At 42.0% G+C, this 17524-nt stretch overlaps 1 pseudogene; it reads left to right on the top strand.

The window, feature by feature from the left end:
* Window positions 1-3230: 3230 nt before the first annotated feature.
* Window positions 3231-16657, top strand: LOC148015985 (uncharacterized; annotated as a pseudogene).
* The last annotated feature ends 867 nt before the right edge of the window (window positions 16658-17524 follow it).

Here is a 17524-nt window from a genome sequence, read left to right on the forward strand (position 1 = left end):
TATCAAGCCTTTGTCTTGGTCCACAGTTGACAACCACTCAGAAATGTACACCAAGGCCTCTGACACTAACCAACCTTCACCCATGCTACCCTCAGGACGAGCTCGTTGTCACACAAATATCTTTAAGGTCTTCATGAACTGTTCAAGGAAAAACATCCATCGATTATGCACTGGACCTACAACCTGCAATTCATCTACAATATGCACTAGAAGATGGGTTTGCATCGTGAGCATGCTAGTGGGAAGATACTTCTCCAAAAGACAAGCAGTCTCTACTGCCATGCATTTTGCGGATTCAATCGATGATGTGTGAATCTCTTTTTGGGAGACAAACTGAACCAACTTGGACAATTTGTAAATGGCTGTCCGTACCTCCGATATCAGAGACCCGCGATTGCGATTGGCAATACGAACTATGAAAACCATGTAATTAATATTGTGTATAAACAAACAGAAATTTTGAAATCTAATATGCAGAATCATGCCATACGCAGTCTCATACCGTACATACCCAACACATCTTATGCCAATCATGGGATTTGAGTCATGTCAGTTGGTCATCCTTTGTGAATGTTGTCTTGAGAGAATGCATTAGGCCAGACAGCGTGTGAAAGGACTTGATCTTTTCCTTTACTCATCGCACTTCATTGCCAGAAAAAACCCAAGGAGCGCGCGGCAATTGCACTCACCGTCGACGTCACTTACAGGCCAATATGGTTTCATCTTTCCCACTGCTTTCAAATCCATCCTTGCTCCTAGTGTGTCTCGCTGCCCAGTGAGGCGGTCCCATAGCAAGCTATCCACATTCTTAAAAATGTGCATGGGATCTAAAAGGTGGTTAATTTTTAGTTTTTTCCAATAAGTTAGCTCATAGAATATTGAGAAGTGTCGCATTCCACTGGGAAGCTAGTCTTGGTTCACCATCCTGTAATCAAACTAGCTCAGTGCGTTCATTCTCACAGGAGGGCGACCAAGAAATCCTTCTCTCATGACATGACCCTATGGCAAAAAAGCCCGATGTCCCTCAAATACCATCTTCTTCATAGATTTTGACATACGAGAATCCAACCTTGGTCCACACAGAGGACATGCATGGTAACCTGACGTGACTAGCCCTGTAGAACACACATGTACAATGAGGCATGCCATAACACAAAAATCGCTCAAAAAAAACTAGCAAAATAAGAAAACACGCCTTACTAGAGCATTCTCCATAACCTGGAAAGTCATGCATGGTCCACATAAGAATTGCCCTTATAGTTGCAGATTGCCTACCAATATGTTTGCTCATGTCCTCCACTACAATTCCCTCCCACAACTCCTTTAGCTCATCAATCAGTGGAGAGAGGTAGACATCCATATTCTTGACTTTGTATCATCCAAGCACAAGCAAGCTGAGCAAAAGGTGTCCTTTCTTGGTGGAAAGCCATGGTGGTATATTGTAGTTAACAAGGACTACGGGCCATACACTATAGGAGGTGGAACATAAACCAAAAGGATTTATCCCATCCATGGCAAGACCGAATCATAGATTCCTCGCCTCCTTTGCAAAGTTAGGGAAAGTCTCTCGTCAATGTGATGCCATGCTTTTGAGTCAGCTGGTGTACACTGTACACCATCAATGGATTGATTTTTTGCATGCCATGTAGTCAAATTTGCAAAAATCTTGGTCCGAAAAATGTGACGAACACGCGGTATCAGCGGAAAGTGCCTCAAAACCTTCTGCGGAACAGTCTATCCTTGCAAGTCATTTCGATACTTGTCCGCACCGCACTTGGGACATGTGGCCAACAATTCAAACTCTCCCCGGAAGAGAACACAATCATTGGGGCAAGCATGAATGCAATTATAATCCATGCCTAGCTTTTGCAACACTCGTCTTGCATCATCACGAGACTCAGGCATCGTGTTTTGGGTAGGCAAAATGTAAGATTTCAATGTTCTACAGATTGCAATGAAGCATGTTATTAGAGTACTACATAGCACATTTTAATGGCTTTCAATAAAGAATCATACACATCATAATATACCTGAATAGCTCACACTTGCATCACTCCATCCATAGTTTGTTTGTATGCTCAACAATGCAAGAAGTGTCTTCAAATGGGATATCCAACTCCCATCATACAATGGAATGGCAACCTCCACAATTAAAGGATCTTGGGATTCCGAGTCCGTCGGAAGCAATGATTCGATCATGTCCTCTAACTCGGGCTCCAAAAAAGCAGGAGGATTGTCCATGTCTCTAGCATTCTCACCCATAGAAGGGGGTTGAGAGTTATCACCTTCTATGAGACAGTTAGTTATCTCGGACGGCATTTGTATAGAGTGCGGACAAACCCGTCTTACTGGATGCAAGAGATCTACGGACTACAATGTATCGACATGGCCCTGACCCTGTAAAGGACGTTAAGGAGCTAACTTCTAAGATAATCCCAAACTGTTATACTTAAATCAATTACATGTCATATAGTAATGAGAGAGAACTTACCGCAATCTCGTAATTCAAGATTGCTTGGTCGATTATGTCAACTCGAAACTCTCCATACCGTTGCACGTGCTCTATGGAAAAACGATGTTTCCGACGAATGGCCAATTTGCATTGCGTGCATGGACAGGGGACATGTTGATTGAGCCAAGCCTCACGATCACCACCAAGTTGGTTGTGAGTGTTAGACATCTTGACTGTGATGTAATGGAATGATAATTTAATAACGATTCTATATTGTATATTGGGACCACTCCACTATATATATTTCAGGTCTTTTTTTAAAAATTTTTGTACCTATCTCTTTGATTTTGGCTCTAAACTTATCTATCTTTGAGGTCGGCTCTAAACTATGCTTATACACATACATTTTCGTATCTACATTGCAAAGAATAAAAACCAACACAAGAAAAATTTTGAAAACACTGGCTTCCATTTCTCTCTCTTTCAACACTTCCTAACCTACATTGCAAAGAAACACAAAGCTACACAAAGATCGAAGAGAAACCAACACTTTCTAACCTACATTGCAAAGCAAAACAAAGATTGTAAAGAAACCAAAACAAGGCATATCGTCGTGCTCTCTACTTCTTCCACGACCTCTTCGTGCGGGCGATGCTCCTCTCCTCGCATGCGGCTCGCAGCTTGCTTCCTTGCTTACCTCCCTCTCTTGCTCACCTCCCTTTCTCTTTCTCTCCGCCTTCGCGCGCTCGTTTGAAAGAAACGTTCAGGTTTTCGCGAAATGTTACCGCAGTAAGTCATCGCTATTTACGTTGCTATTTGTGTCGCTAAATAGCAATGCTGATAGCGACGCAGATAGCGATGCTAATATCGACGCCGAAAAAAAACTTCGCTACTTAGCATCGCTATATGTGTATATCCTTGTAGTGAGGTGGGCAACATGTGTTTAACTTTGACATGATTTGGATTAATCGGTCCGTTTTCTATGAGATTCAAGTATCAATAACTAATTAGCTACAAAGGCAACCTATAATTTCATTATGAGCCCACAATGTCTCTTAGCATTTGATTCTCTTTTGGGAAATATGAGAGAATTTAGAATCCTCTTTAACAACAAATATATCCTCCTTGAAGGGGACGTGAACATGGTCTTCATCGTGAACATTTGCAAGTAATAGACAATCCATCAAGTAAATCCTTATGTTTGTTCATAAAATTCCAAGTGTACTAGTCATGTCCAGTTTGAACATTCGCATAATTTTGTATCAGCTTGATGCTTCCTTTGGTTGTTTTATGTAGATCTATTGTGGGATTCGACGGGCTGAGTCACCCTATCCCATGATCGCCAATGAGAGCGGAGTTTTGTTGTCGAGAAGTGCTTAAAAATAGCTAAAAATTACGAATATTAAGGGAAAAATATTCAATGTCGAAGGCGGCGGCTTGACCTAGGACGATTTTAAGCGTCAAGTGCTCTAAAGACACCCGTGCGACACTTGCGGATTTTTAGTAATTTTTTCATGTGCCTATGCGAGTCAAAGAAGCTGTTGACCAGTCCAGAATGCCGAGGCGGATGCGCAGGATTTTTCGGAATGCGATTTGGACATCGGACGCGAGAAAGGCCGGGAAAAGGGCTAGAATCGAAGGGGTGGCCAAGGAGGGGGGGCCAAAGGGGGTGCCTTTTGGGACCCCCCCTCTTAATTTTTTAATGAGGTAGGGGGGCATGGCGTCGCGCTGATCAGCGTGACGCAAACTGACCCCCCCCAAAAAAAAAGAGATATGGTGGCTACAAAGAAGCCATGGCAATGAAGGCAGCAACAAACCACATTGATTCTCGGCCTCGTATCGCCTCCTCTCGTGCATGAAATGACTGACTGTAGAGAGAGAGAGGAAATAAGTCTTTCTCTCTCCTCCCTCTCTCTCCTCTAAGGGGTGGTGCACGCAGGAAGAAGAAGGAATGGCGGATGCTCGTCCCGGCAAGGATCAGATTGCTCTGTGGATGAAGAGGGGCTGGAGACGGCAATGCGGAGTGATGTTGAACATTGAATGAGGGTTGACACGTAGTCCCATAGCAAAACCGAGATCCCGAGACACAAAGCCTAAGCGGTAATTCAATTTTTATGAAGAAAAAATGAGTTTTTATGCTATTTGGTTGATGAAATATTGTTCCCATGGGCTGATTATGCATTATGTTGTTGTTTGCTATGAGTTTGATCAGTTTATGCTAAAAAATCAGAAAATCATAAGTGTTATGAAATTAATGGTATAAAACCCGTAAAACACGCGTTTAAGAGGCAAAATAGGGGTTTTTTGCAAAATAAAGGGAAAACATGAGATATAACATCAATAAAACCTCAAATTTTGCTGTCAAAGAACCTAAGGGTCATAGCCCATAATCAAACTCAATTTTTAGTCATTTTTTATTGAAGATAGCAGAGGAAAAATACTAAAAAATGATGAAAAATGGGTTTTAAATGGGAGAAAATTAGGAAACGATAAAAGGAAAATTCTAGAAAATCACATAAGTATTTGTGCAATGTATAATGAAGGTAGAGCACGAGGTTAGCCTCGGTTTACCCTCATTTCTATGTTTTGTCCGTATTTATTGCTTTCTCTACAAAGAAATACAAATAAAACGACTCTTACACCTATCAACGATTGCAAAACATTAAACGGTAGGGTGAGAGGGGAGTTTGAGCGTTAAAGTACAATCTTAAATTTGATTTATGTGTTGCATCATGGCTAATGGACGTGTTTTAAAATAAAGGAAAAGGCAGCATGAGCGTAAGGCTCGGTGTCTCTCCTCGTTTCAATACATAAACGTTAGCATGGAAATCATGAAAAGATTGGTTTCGCACGATACACAATGCTGATTTTCTATTGTTTGTGCACTAAACCATTCACATTATGCACTATGCATGGTTCATGCTATCGAAGGAAAATCTCTTGGACTGCATTGCAATTGTCTTCTTAGGACTTTGACCCACGATTGAGAGTATGAGGTTATCCCTTGCCGTAGGGTAGAGGGTCGGTTTCCTAAGGGACTGTGAAGTGAGGAAGCATGGTATACCTCCTGGAAATACGAGAAATATAAGAGAGAGGAGTTTGTGCTCGTTTGTGTTATATGTTTAGTAACGCATCAAAGGGCCAATCCCTGCGATGTAGGAGAGCTGCAGTGAGGCTTCGACTATTAGTCATGGAGTGCCTCCTATATGTGTGTGACGAGGCTTTATGCCTAAGTACTTTGGGATCTCCCTTTGAGGAGTTTAAGGGAAACGTTGGACTATAAACTATAAACGCATAAATTAAGCTTTAGGGCAGTTTGTCCTTCAGCATTAGATTGACGCTCCTGGTCCGCGAGGCCGTGAGGGTGTTTGTGTGTCATGAGCATGAGGTTTGGCTAGTGCCATAGCCAGTGCTGGCCCATTTCAGGTCCCATCAGCCTATTTGTCAACCTCTTAAGTGTGACTAAAGTTCCTATCATTTCAATGGACAGTAGAGTTTGGTAGAAAGTATGATGTTGCATTGTTGTTTGTATTTTGAGAGACTCAAAAATGATGAGGTGCAAACTTTGAACATTTTGTCTTTTTCTTACAGGATTCCATGGAATGGTAAACAAAAAAATCTTATCAATAGGTTTGAATATGTTTATTGTACATATAGCTACTTTTTTTGCTATGTGAAAGATTTTATGGTAGAGCTATCTTTGATTTCATTTTTGAGAATGATGGGAGATATCGTGCCCCAAGAGAAAAAATAGAGGAGGAATAACTAGAGGAACTTGTGAATCTTGAACGTTATTGAGATTTGATTAAACACAAATGGCATGGATGTCTATAATCTCTTATATCTTAATAATAACAATGATATAGTCACGTCCTTTATTGCAAGTACATTTATGTTTTTGAAATTTGATAAGGTCAAGTTTTGGTCTACACGTGTTTATATTTATGTTGTATGTTTTTTTGTTCAATCAAATATGAACAAGGTTTGGAGGATGTTGAACACGAATTGGAGGCAATGGATGTATCACCTTTTGTATGAGATAGGTGAGATGCCTCCATTTACATGTTTGCTTTATTTTATTAAGTATAACATGTTTTTCTTGGTAAGGATGAATGCTTCAATTAAGAGAGGGATTATACTTTTTGTAGGCAACGGGTTTCACACACTATCCAACTAGGTATAGGTACATATGCATAGGTGGGCTTTGCATATGATGGCAAGAGTCAAAAAGACTATGCACTCTCTAAAAGTGATGGGTTTGAAGAGGATGAAGATGAAGAGGAAAGTAGAATTGAGGACAGTGAAGATGAAGAAATAGAGACAGTTGTTTGCCAAACATTATGGAGTCAAAAAGTTCAATTGGCTCCTATATATGGAGAGAAAGGCAAAAAAAGAAGAGAAAAAGTAGAAAAAGAGGTTGTTAAAGGTGATGCTACCATGGTGAGAGTAAGATCAATCATTTATCAATTTTCTTATTTGTTTTTCTTCCATTGCATAAGGTTTTGGATGTTGTGTGTTTATATACATCACATTTGTCTCACTACAAGATATAGACCTTATAGCGACGTTTAAAGCGATGAAAATACAAACAACAAAATTTGCTCTTGTCATCGCAAAAAGTGTCGTAATTGACAACGCCATAGAATCGTCGCTATTTGCGTCGCTATGTGCGTCGCTATATGCATCACAAATGCGACGCATATAGCGACACACATAGCGACGGTTGCAGAGAATTTGCGATGCTCATAGCGACGCGAGCAGTAAATTTGCGATGCAAATAGCGACGGTAACAGAGAAATTTTTTTTTTGTGGCGGATATAGCACTGTGTGCTGTATGAGAGCCATACAAAATAGTTTCTGCACTGCTGCATACAAAGCGTTTGCAAACGAAAGGCTAATTTTAGGTGGTTAAATAATTGTGCATCTGCTGGCGCGTCTATATTAGCGTCTATTTGCGCGGATATATAGACGCAAAATTTGCATCTATTTACACGCACGTTTACACGCACTTATAGACGCTCTGATAGACGCGCCCGACATTGTGCGTCTATGCCTCGTTTCTGTTGTAGTGACTAATCATCTAGTAGACAAAGAGAGCATCGTAATGGTGGATTTTTGTTCGCAAGAGTATTGATTGTCCTACTACTAAGGACGCCTTTCAAAAGAAAACTTTGCGAAATTTTCTTCCACCTCAATTCCATGAAAAAGTAATCAAACAGTGGGATCTTCTGCAACAAAGAGATCATGAATCCATTCCACGATACAGTGAGCATTTCTACAGTGCCTTACTACAACTTCGAATGCTTGAATATGTTCTTGAGGCGATCCACAAGTGCAAGTATACTGAAATCATAAAAGTGATACATGAAATAAATACATGATCGCAAAAAATGCGATTGATACAATCATGAAACGATATCACTAATACATAGAAAATGTCTACATAGATCAGGCGACTAAAAACTAAAGGTGTGTGAGCTCTAAGGATCCAAGGGCGAGCTACAAATCCTCGTCCCCCGAAAGCTCGTCCCACTACAAAGGAGCATGAAACGGATTTTGCAGAAAAAGAAACAACATATCAATCCATCATACAATAATGCATTCAAATATCTCATGGTAACTATGGACAAGAAAGATGAGTGACTTACAGGGCCGCCGCGTCTATACAATCGGTCGATCAATGCCCTGAGACCGTGCCTCTCTGCATATCGAGTCTTAAGGCCTTGCGGATCGCGATTTGTAATGGAGTGCTGCAAAGAAAACAAAATGCTAATTGTTAGAAACATTATTGTCAGTACAAAGAATATCTCAAAAAAACAAATAAGCAAAACAAAAGAGAAACTTACAAAGTCCTCCAAATATGTCCTGTGGCCGCCACTCCCAAGATGATGCATAGCCTCCTCCCTCAGTCAGTGCCAATCATCTGCATCTAACCACTCGGGCTTTGGACCCCCACTCTTGATTGCCTTGCGTGCATCGGATCGTCTATGTGACATGTATGCACGCATGCAATCCATCATCCAGCCCATAGAGAATCTATCTACTATGGCTGGCACCGGGCACTCCTCGTGCAAGGATGCTACTATGTAGTCCTTGCTCCCCTCCGGTATGTTCCTCCAATGATCCAGGACGTTGTGCCGAAAAAGTTGTTGGCACAACTCCCTCATGCGAGCCATCACCCTCCTCTCCTCATCATTCATGATGATGGCTCCTGACCTACTATCCACTAGGTATCCATAGCCCCTAGGAGTCTACCTAAGATGGGCCCTCTCCCATCTCCGTCCACGCTCCTAGGCATATCCAGGAGACCCCTGTACATCCGGTGTACCGACGGGGGTACCCTCTCCCGGAGTGCCACTCAAAGGGGTTCCACCAAAAGGAGTGCCACCAAAAGGCGTGCCATCTGCCGACGGCTACGCAAAATCCGGAGTAACTGGAGTGGACGTCCCCACAGGTGTGACAAATCCTGGAGGTGACGCAGCTCCAGCTGAACGACGAGACGGAGACACCACGTCCGTGTCTCCACAGCAGCACCCCCTGATCCTCCTGCAGTTGCAGTCCCTCCCTCTGGCCCAAGTCGCGACTGTCGAGATCGTCTGCTCGAAGCTGAAGCATCTGATCGTGCTGAAGCTGATCTAGCAGAGCGCCCTGACAAAGAACGAGACATCTCCTAATCTGCCATCTCTTTGAATCTCGCGAGCTGATCTGGAGACATGCGTGCCATCATGTCGTGAAACTCCTCATCGCTCATCCCTCGACTCATCCTGAAAATGTCGATACCTGCACAGATCAAAAATGATGTTAGAATAATCATTTTAAACTATACAAAGCACATTAATATAAATCATTTTTGAAAAATCCCTCTTAAAATGCATATCTTATCTACCTTCTATGGTTCCATGTTAATCTCCTGACACAACTCTGCATACACTGGAAGGTCGATAGACATGTCACCACAAAAGAATGAGTTTGCCTCGTTCTCAAAAAATTCTACGACTTCTGTATTTCCATCATTGTTAGCCGATGTGGGCTCCAAGCTTGCAGTGGCCTCCACCCCTTGTAATATCGATCCCTCTATTTGCATATTTTCTTCATCTATGCCTGGAACATCGCTTTGATCATATACTCTTACACCTCGAGGAGTTGAAGGTATAACATACCACCATCGAGGTTGTCGGGGGTTTGGATAGAAGATTACCTGTTCACAAACACTTACAAAGCGAGTTCAAACCATTGTGACATAAACCATGTCGTATTACAATTAGCAAGCAAATGACTATTTGTACATGTTCACAATGGGCCGGCAACACAAAGGTGTCATGTAAATCCGTCCATTTTTTTCGGAATCTATTTCAAGAAATCCAAATGGACATCATCGAACTGTTGCTCCAGCTCCTCCAAGTACCACTTTGAATCACTGCACATCGAATAGTATCATGGAGAAGCTACAGTAATCCACCGTAATAATACTTTGCAAGTTCCCAAAATACTCCATCTCATCCACAACCGTGTTCGGATCCGTTGCTCGTCACCGGCTCTCTTGCTCAAACCTTGCCATGACACCACAGTCCATTGTGGAGCGCATTTTGTCAATAAGCTCCACCCGAAAATGCCGTCCGCGCGACCACGCTGCACTATATATTTTGTACTGCACATTGAAACACTCAAATTAGATATAGCAAGCAAATTTAGATACGACACATTCTAAACCCCTCATTACCTTTGGACTACATCCCCTCGAGAACTCCCACTCCTCCATTGAGACCTCTGTCCCTTCGCTGGATGCTGCGGTCAAGGCTCCATGCAACCATCGTGTTGACATAAACCGTGGTATCTCCTCCATGCCTTCGAGATATCGAATCGGTCGTTGATGCGTACTGCGTCGGAATTCAGCTCGCGCTTTCTCTCGATCTTGCCTTGCAATCTGGTACTTGGCGAGACACGTCTCCATGGAGACATGGTGCAACATACAAAAGCGATTCACCTTCTCTTCCATTGAGGCATCCATTCTTTTTTCTACCCCATTTCCAACCACCACATCTCTAGTCAGCCTATCATCGTCCTTCAGCATCCATAGCATTTCATTGTCTGGTTCCACCGTTGGTAGCCATTGTGAGATATGCACTAATGCCTTTGACACCAACCAACCTTCTGCCATGCTACCTTTTGGATGAGCTCGTTGTCATACAAAGCCTTTCAGGGTTTTCATGAAGCGCTCCAGGAAGAACATCCATCGCGTATGGACAGGTCCAGCAATCTCCACTTCGTCCACAAGATGCACAAGAAGGTGAACTTGTATCGTGAGCATGCTAGTAGGCAGGTATTTCTCAAAAAGACAGACCGTCTCAACTGCTCCCCGCCTTGCGGGTTCAATAGAGGATGTCTTAATCTCTTTCTGTGAGATCCATTGCACCAAACTCGACAACTTGTAAATGGCCTCGTGAATTTCTGGAGTAAGGCATCCCCCGATCACGATCGGTAGGACAAACTGCCACAAATGAGAAAGCATTATGAAATATGGTCACTTTTCAAATTTCAAAATGTCCACGCTAATTAAAATCCATTCTGTTCACAAACCTGACATATCTTATGCCAATCATGGGATTTTAGCCCAGACATTTGGTCATCTTTAGAAAATGCGGACCTGAGAGAACGCATCATACCCGTCGGAGTGCGGGTAGACTTGATTACTTGCTTCACAATGCGCTCTTCTTTGGTAGACAAAATCCAGGGAGCGCGAGGAAGCTGCACTCCCCCTTCAGCACTCGACTGCGGCCAAAGCGCCTCCATCTTACCTACCTCCTTTAAATCCATTCGTGACCCTATAGTGTCTCTCTTTCCTGTGATGTGGTCCCATAGCAAGCTGCCCACATTTTTGAAAATATGCATGGGATCCAACAAGTGGTTGACTTGTAAGTGGGTCCAATATGGCAACTCGTAGAAAATTGAGAACCGTCGCATTCCATTTGGATGTGATTCCGGGTTTACCATTTTCAGCTCATACCAGCTTGCAGCGTTCATGCGTACTGGAGGTCGTCCAAGAAAACCTTCCCTGAGTTCATGATCCTCCGGCAAGAAAGCGGCATGTCCTTGATATACCATCTTCTTCATGGTTCGTGACCTTCGGGAGTCTAGCTGTGGCCCACACAATGGACATGCATGATAACCTGAGGTAACTAGACCTGTAAGGCGATCCACGACCTAGTGAATACTTGATTGAATGAAATAAAATATAGATATTACCAGTGAGAACAAAGGTCTGCTCACCTGAGCACTCTCCCAATCCCGGAAAGTCATGCATCGTCCACATGAGAATGGCTTGAATGTTGGCTGACCGTCGACTATTGCGCCTGCTCATATCTTGCACCGTGACCCCCTCCTCCCACAAAATCTTAAGCTCATCGACTAATGGATGAAGATACACGTCCATATTTTTTACTTTGTAGCGGCCCAGGACGAGCAAGCTAAGGATGAGATGTCCTTTCTTCGTAGAAAGCCATGGAGGGATGTTGTAGTTGACAAGCACTATAGGTCACACACTGTAAGAAGTCGAGCGCAGACCGAATGGGCTCACACCATCCATGGCGAGACCTAACCGAAGATTCCTTGGCTCTCGCACAAAGCCTGGGAAGGTAGAGTCAATGTGGCTCCATGCGCACTAATCCGCTGATATTCATTGAACTCCATCCGTGGACCTATTCTGCACATGCCACGTTGTCAAGCTTGCCATGGCAGACGTGCGAAACATGTGGTTTATGCGGGGGATGAGCGGAAAGTGTATGAGAACTTTTTGAGGGATGGTTTGCCCTTGCAAGTCCTGTCGATACCTGTGAGCACCACACTTTGGACATGTCTCCATAGTCTCGTATTCATCTCGAAACAATATGCAGTCGTTGATACATGCATATATATTATTGTAGTCCATGCCAAGCTTCCGTAAAACATGTCGTGCATCATCACGAGACTCAAGCATGGTATTTGCAGGTGGCAATATATGATATTTCAATAACCTGAAAAAAATCATAAAACACCTTGAAAAAACACAAATGTTTGCAATAATACTGTCAATAAAAAAATCAATGAAGCCTGTGTGCAAGGTACCTGAATAACTCAGTCACACTCGTATTGTTCCAACCGTATTTTGCTTGCACACTTAAGAGTGCAAGCAATGTCTTCAACCGAGATACTCGGCACCCATCATATAATGGTATGGATGCTTCCTCTCTAAGCGGGTCAGATGTCTCAACATCCATGGGAATCAATGCATCGATCATTGCCTCCATCTCAGGCTCCAAGATTGTAGGCAGGTTGGAAAGATTGTCTGTCTCCTCTGGCATTGATAGTATAGATGGGCCTTGCGAGTGGTCGATTGGCTCTTGCAATCCATCCATCGCACGTCCACGAACTCTTCTAATTGGCCGCAAAGGGTGCACTCCCCCTTGGGTCGAGACATCACCCCCCTGGATAGAAAATTTGCCAACAAGACCCAATCTTATTGTGTATGGTTTTCAATTAGCTTGAGAGTACAATGCATGATTAATATTAACTTCAAATTACCGTTTGCTGAAAATCCGCAATCGCCTGATCAATGATCTCAGATTGAAACTCGCCAAATCGTCGTACGTGTTCTATAGACAATCGGTGTTTTCGTCTAATTGACAACTTGCATTGAGAGCAAGGACATGGGACACGCTGATTAAGATACGTCTCGCGGTCTTGAACAATAAGACCTTTTTCATTTTCCATCTTATCTACATTACAACAAACGAGGCTTAAATGGATAGCTTTATGGAGATGTACGTCAAGTTGCAAGTTGACCATAAATCTTGCATTGTATATAGTAGTTGAGAGATTTTCTGATGTTATATCTCGGCCTTGTATCATGCTCAAGGATTTGTTTGTCCCGGTAGATAATTATTTGTTATATCTCGGCTTTGAGTATAAGTAATCCATTTTAAAATTAATGCGCACCATCTATGAAATTTAATAATTATAGTAATAAAATTTATTTCAATCAATTCTACTCATAGTCATAAGACCTGAGAGAAATTATCCTATACTCAATTTAAGGGTTTCTTATTCTATAACAATACTTTTGGGTTCATTTTGATGAAGTACCTTAATGACCATTAGCTAGGGTATCATTTTCTTTTAGTCCTTCCGCTGACTAGTTGGCATGATTTCTAATTTGGCATGCCTATAAAGTTAATACAAAAACAATGAATTATGCTATCACAATTAGATCCCCTACTTGGACATTATGAAGGAATTGACCATTTTTAAGCCATCTTAAAGAGTTACCAATGTACGTGGCCCATGGCAAAGCACATTGCATACCATTATCAATAAGTCTATTATCTTAAATTTCCTTCCCCTCCCTCTCCTTCTCTTTCTCTCCCTCTCTCTCCCTCTCCCTCTCTTTCTCTCTTTCTCTCACCCTCTCCCTCTCCCTCTCGTTCTCTTTCTCTCCCTCTCTCATTTCCTTCCCCTCCCTCTCCCTCTCCCTCTCTATCTCTCTTTCTCTCTCATTTCCCAAACAAGCAAAAAATAAAGTGATTTAAACATCCTCCAAGCAAAAGGGAGAGGGAGAGATACAATGCACTCTCCCTCTCTTTCTCTTTCTATCCCTCTCTCATTTCCTTCCCCTCCCTCTCCCTCTTGCTCTCTTTCTCTCTCATTTCCTCTCCTAAACAAGCAAAAAATAAAGTGATTTAAACATTAAACAAGCAAAAGGGAGAGGGAGAGAGAGAATGCACTCTCTCTCCTTCTCCCTCTCTTTCTCTCCTAAACAAGCAAAAAAGAAAGTGATTCAAACAACAAACAACCAAACCCGTCGTGAGAGAGTGAATGCACACTCTCTCTCTCACCCTCTCCCTCTCCCTCTCGTTCTCTTTCTCTCCCTCTCTCATTTCCTTCCCCTCCCTCTCCCTCTCCCTCTCCCTCTCTTTCTCTTTTTCTCCCTCTCCCTCTCTATCTCTCTTTCTCTCTCATTTCCTAAACAAGCAAAAAATAAAGTGATTTAAACATGCTCCAAGCAAAGGGAGAGGGAGAGATACAATGCACTCTCCCTCTCTTTCTCTTTCTATCCCTCTCTCATTTCCTTCCCCTCCCTCTCCCTCTCACTCTCTTTCTGTCTCATTTCCTCTCCTAAACAAGCAAAAAATAAAGTGATTTAAACATTAAACAAGCAAAAGGGAGAGAGAGAGAGAGAATGCACTCTCCCTCCTTCTCCCTCTCTTTCTCTTTCTCTCCCTCTCCCTCTCCCTCTCCCTCTCCCTCTCTTTCTCTCTTACTCTCTCGTTTCCTCTCCTAAACAAGCAAAAAAGAAAGTGATTTAAACATTAAACAAGCAAAAGGGAGAGAGAGAGAGAGAGAATACACTCTCCCTCCTTCTCCCTCTCTTTCTCTTTCTCTCTCTCTCTCATTTCCTCCCCCTCCCTCTCCCTCTCCCTCTCCCTCTCCCTCTCTTTCTCTTTCTCTTTCTCTTTCTCTCCCTCTCCCTCTCCCTCTCCCTCTCCCTCTCCCTCTCCCTCTCTTTCTCTCTTACTCTCTTGTTTTCTCTCCTAAACAAGTAAAAAAGAAAGTGATTTAAACATTAAACAAGCAAAAGGGAAAGAGAGAGAGAGAGAGAATGCACTCTCCCTCCCTTTCTCTTTCTCTCCCTCTCCGTCTCCCTCTCTTTCTCTCCCTCTCTCTCCCTCTCTCTCTTCTTCTCTTTCATTTCCTCTCCTAAACAAGCAAAAGAGAATGATTCAAACCTTCAACAAGCAAAAGAAAGAGAGAGGGAGACTCACCAATGAGATATGGCGAGCGTGGGGCGGCTTCTCTTTGCAATGAGGGCTCCTCCTCTCCTTCGCGAACAACGGTAGCGGCGGCGGCGGCGGCAGCAAGACTTCTTCCTCTTCTTCTCTCACAAAGCCTTCGCTCTCTCCCTCGCTCTCGCTCTCAAAAGTCGAAGCAAAACAAATGAAAATGGCGCTCGGGTTTCAGCCGTGTTTTTTTCCCTGCGGCGTCGCTATTGGCGTCACTATTTGCGTCGCAAATGCGACGCCAATAGCGATGCCGATATCCGTCATCGCTTATCGGCGTCGCTAATTGCCCAATTCCTTGTAGTGTCTTCTTTAAAGGAAGTTTGAATGCTTGTGTGCATGAGATTATTGCCATGTGAGTGATTTATGTTGAGGATGTGTTGATAATTGTTTTTTATTTTTCCTAGAAAAAACTGTCATTAAGACTTTTTTGATTGTACATTCATGAGATAGCACACTACAATTTTTGAGTGAATCTCTCATATTGGCAAGTTTTCTATTTTTACATAATTGTAAGGAAATGATGGTTTCACTAAAAGCACACACGTGTGTGTGTGCATCTGTGTCCTCTATTTGGGCCAAGTTTTCTAGAATAAGATTCGTATCTAACAAAAACTTGCAAAAGAACATTTGTTCTTACATGTTGCCAAGTATACACATAAGAAACTTTTGCTATATAAAGAGAAAGTTGAACCTTAAGGAGAGGCACAAAGCTTCTCAACAAGAAAGAGAGAGAGAAAAAGAAGCTATATTCTTAGATGGGAGGCAAAATTTTCATACCATGATCCATATAGGTTTGCTGGTAGATCTTGCAATATTTTGTATTTTGTGTTAGTGGGTGGCTACATTGAAACATGACACTTGGGATATTCACATTGGAATAGAGTTTCTTTTCACTAATTCAAGGTGGTTATTGATGTAGGGAGCCAAGAGGAAGTCCAACATATGAAGCTTACTCAAGATCAAGGAGGTGCTTATTTGATTGCTTTTGCATTGTTTCTAGGATGCTTTTCTTGTGGAATGGGTTCATGTGGTTGGATCTTGATATTCTTGGGTATTGCACAATGGTGGAAGGTCTAGATCTTATCCCCAGTCTCCAAGATCAATGAGACATAGTCAACAAGGTTCTCTTGAAATGAGTCAAGATTTTGAGGGCTCTCACAAGTCATCAAGAACAAGAGAATCAAGCACAAAGATTGAATATATCACTGAATTTGACTGCACTATAGAGAAGCCACACTTTACCACAATGATCACTTTACCACCATCACCTCCTTCCCAAGTTGACTCAACTAAAGAGTCGAAGCATTGGACCTTTAAGACATGCAATAATCATAATTTGGCCTCACTCTTTCTATTACTACAAGTGCTTTTGTTGGCTCACCTGGCCCCCTAAGGTAGGAGTTTGGATGGTTTTAAGGTACGTTCGGCTTAGGCTCATGACCCAATTGTCAAAATGTTGTTCTTCTTGCAAGTTAGCAATAATACCAAACCTTTTTCTAATGTCTGAGCTTATGGAAGTAGTCATTCATAAGAGATTTTGTTGCTTTTGGAAGTCTCATGGACATGATGTAGAGGTTGCATTGCATGACACAATTTCTTACATTGAATATGAACTTTGTAAAATTGTGTAAACTACTATTGCAAGCTTACAGGTGGATGAACCCTTGAGGCTTTACACATGGATCCCACTACATCTCTAGCAACTCTAGTTGAAAAAGAGCAGGTTTCTAGGGAATAGAGAGGAACTACCAAGTGAGTTTTTAAATGTTGCAATTCTCAAAAATTGATCAAGCTTCTTTTTGGCTAAAATCTTTCATGTATTTTCCATGTATGCTATTTTATACATGTTTGTTGTTGATTATGTAAGCTTGCTAGAAATGGCAAAATACTTGAAGAGATTATGCTTGGTATTTTTGTGGAATATACATGTGTTTACATCAGTCCTAAAGCATTTTGATATCTTATAAGTGTTGGTTATTAGTCACAATCTCATTATGTTGGTAGAATAAAAAATTACTAAAGAAGCATAAAAAAGCATCAAAGAAATTAATAGAGATATTTTGATGACATCATGGAGAAGATATACCATGCATATCAATGTGATTGAAATTCTAAATTGGTCCTAGCTTTCAATAATTACAAATCAAAATTGGAGGTTGCATGTTTATCATGAGTGGGATGCCCCATATTCATCTCAAGGCATGAGCATCTCAATATATAGTTGTGAGGATAAGTATAGTTGTTGATAGTTTGTCTAATA

The sequence above is a fragment of the Lygodium microphyllum genome, chromosome 23 (assembly GCF_053477565.2).
Source record: "Lygodium microphyllum isolate KBCC chromosome 23, Lygodium_microphyllum_v1.1.10, whole genome shotgun sequence".
Classification (NCBI taxonomy): Eukaryota; Viridiplantae; Streptophyta; class Polypodiopsida; order Schizaeales; family Lygodiaceae; genus Lygodium; species Lygodium microphyllum.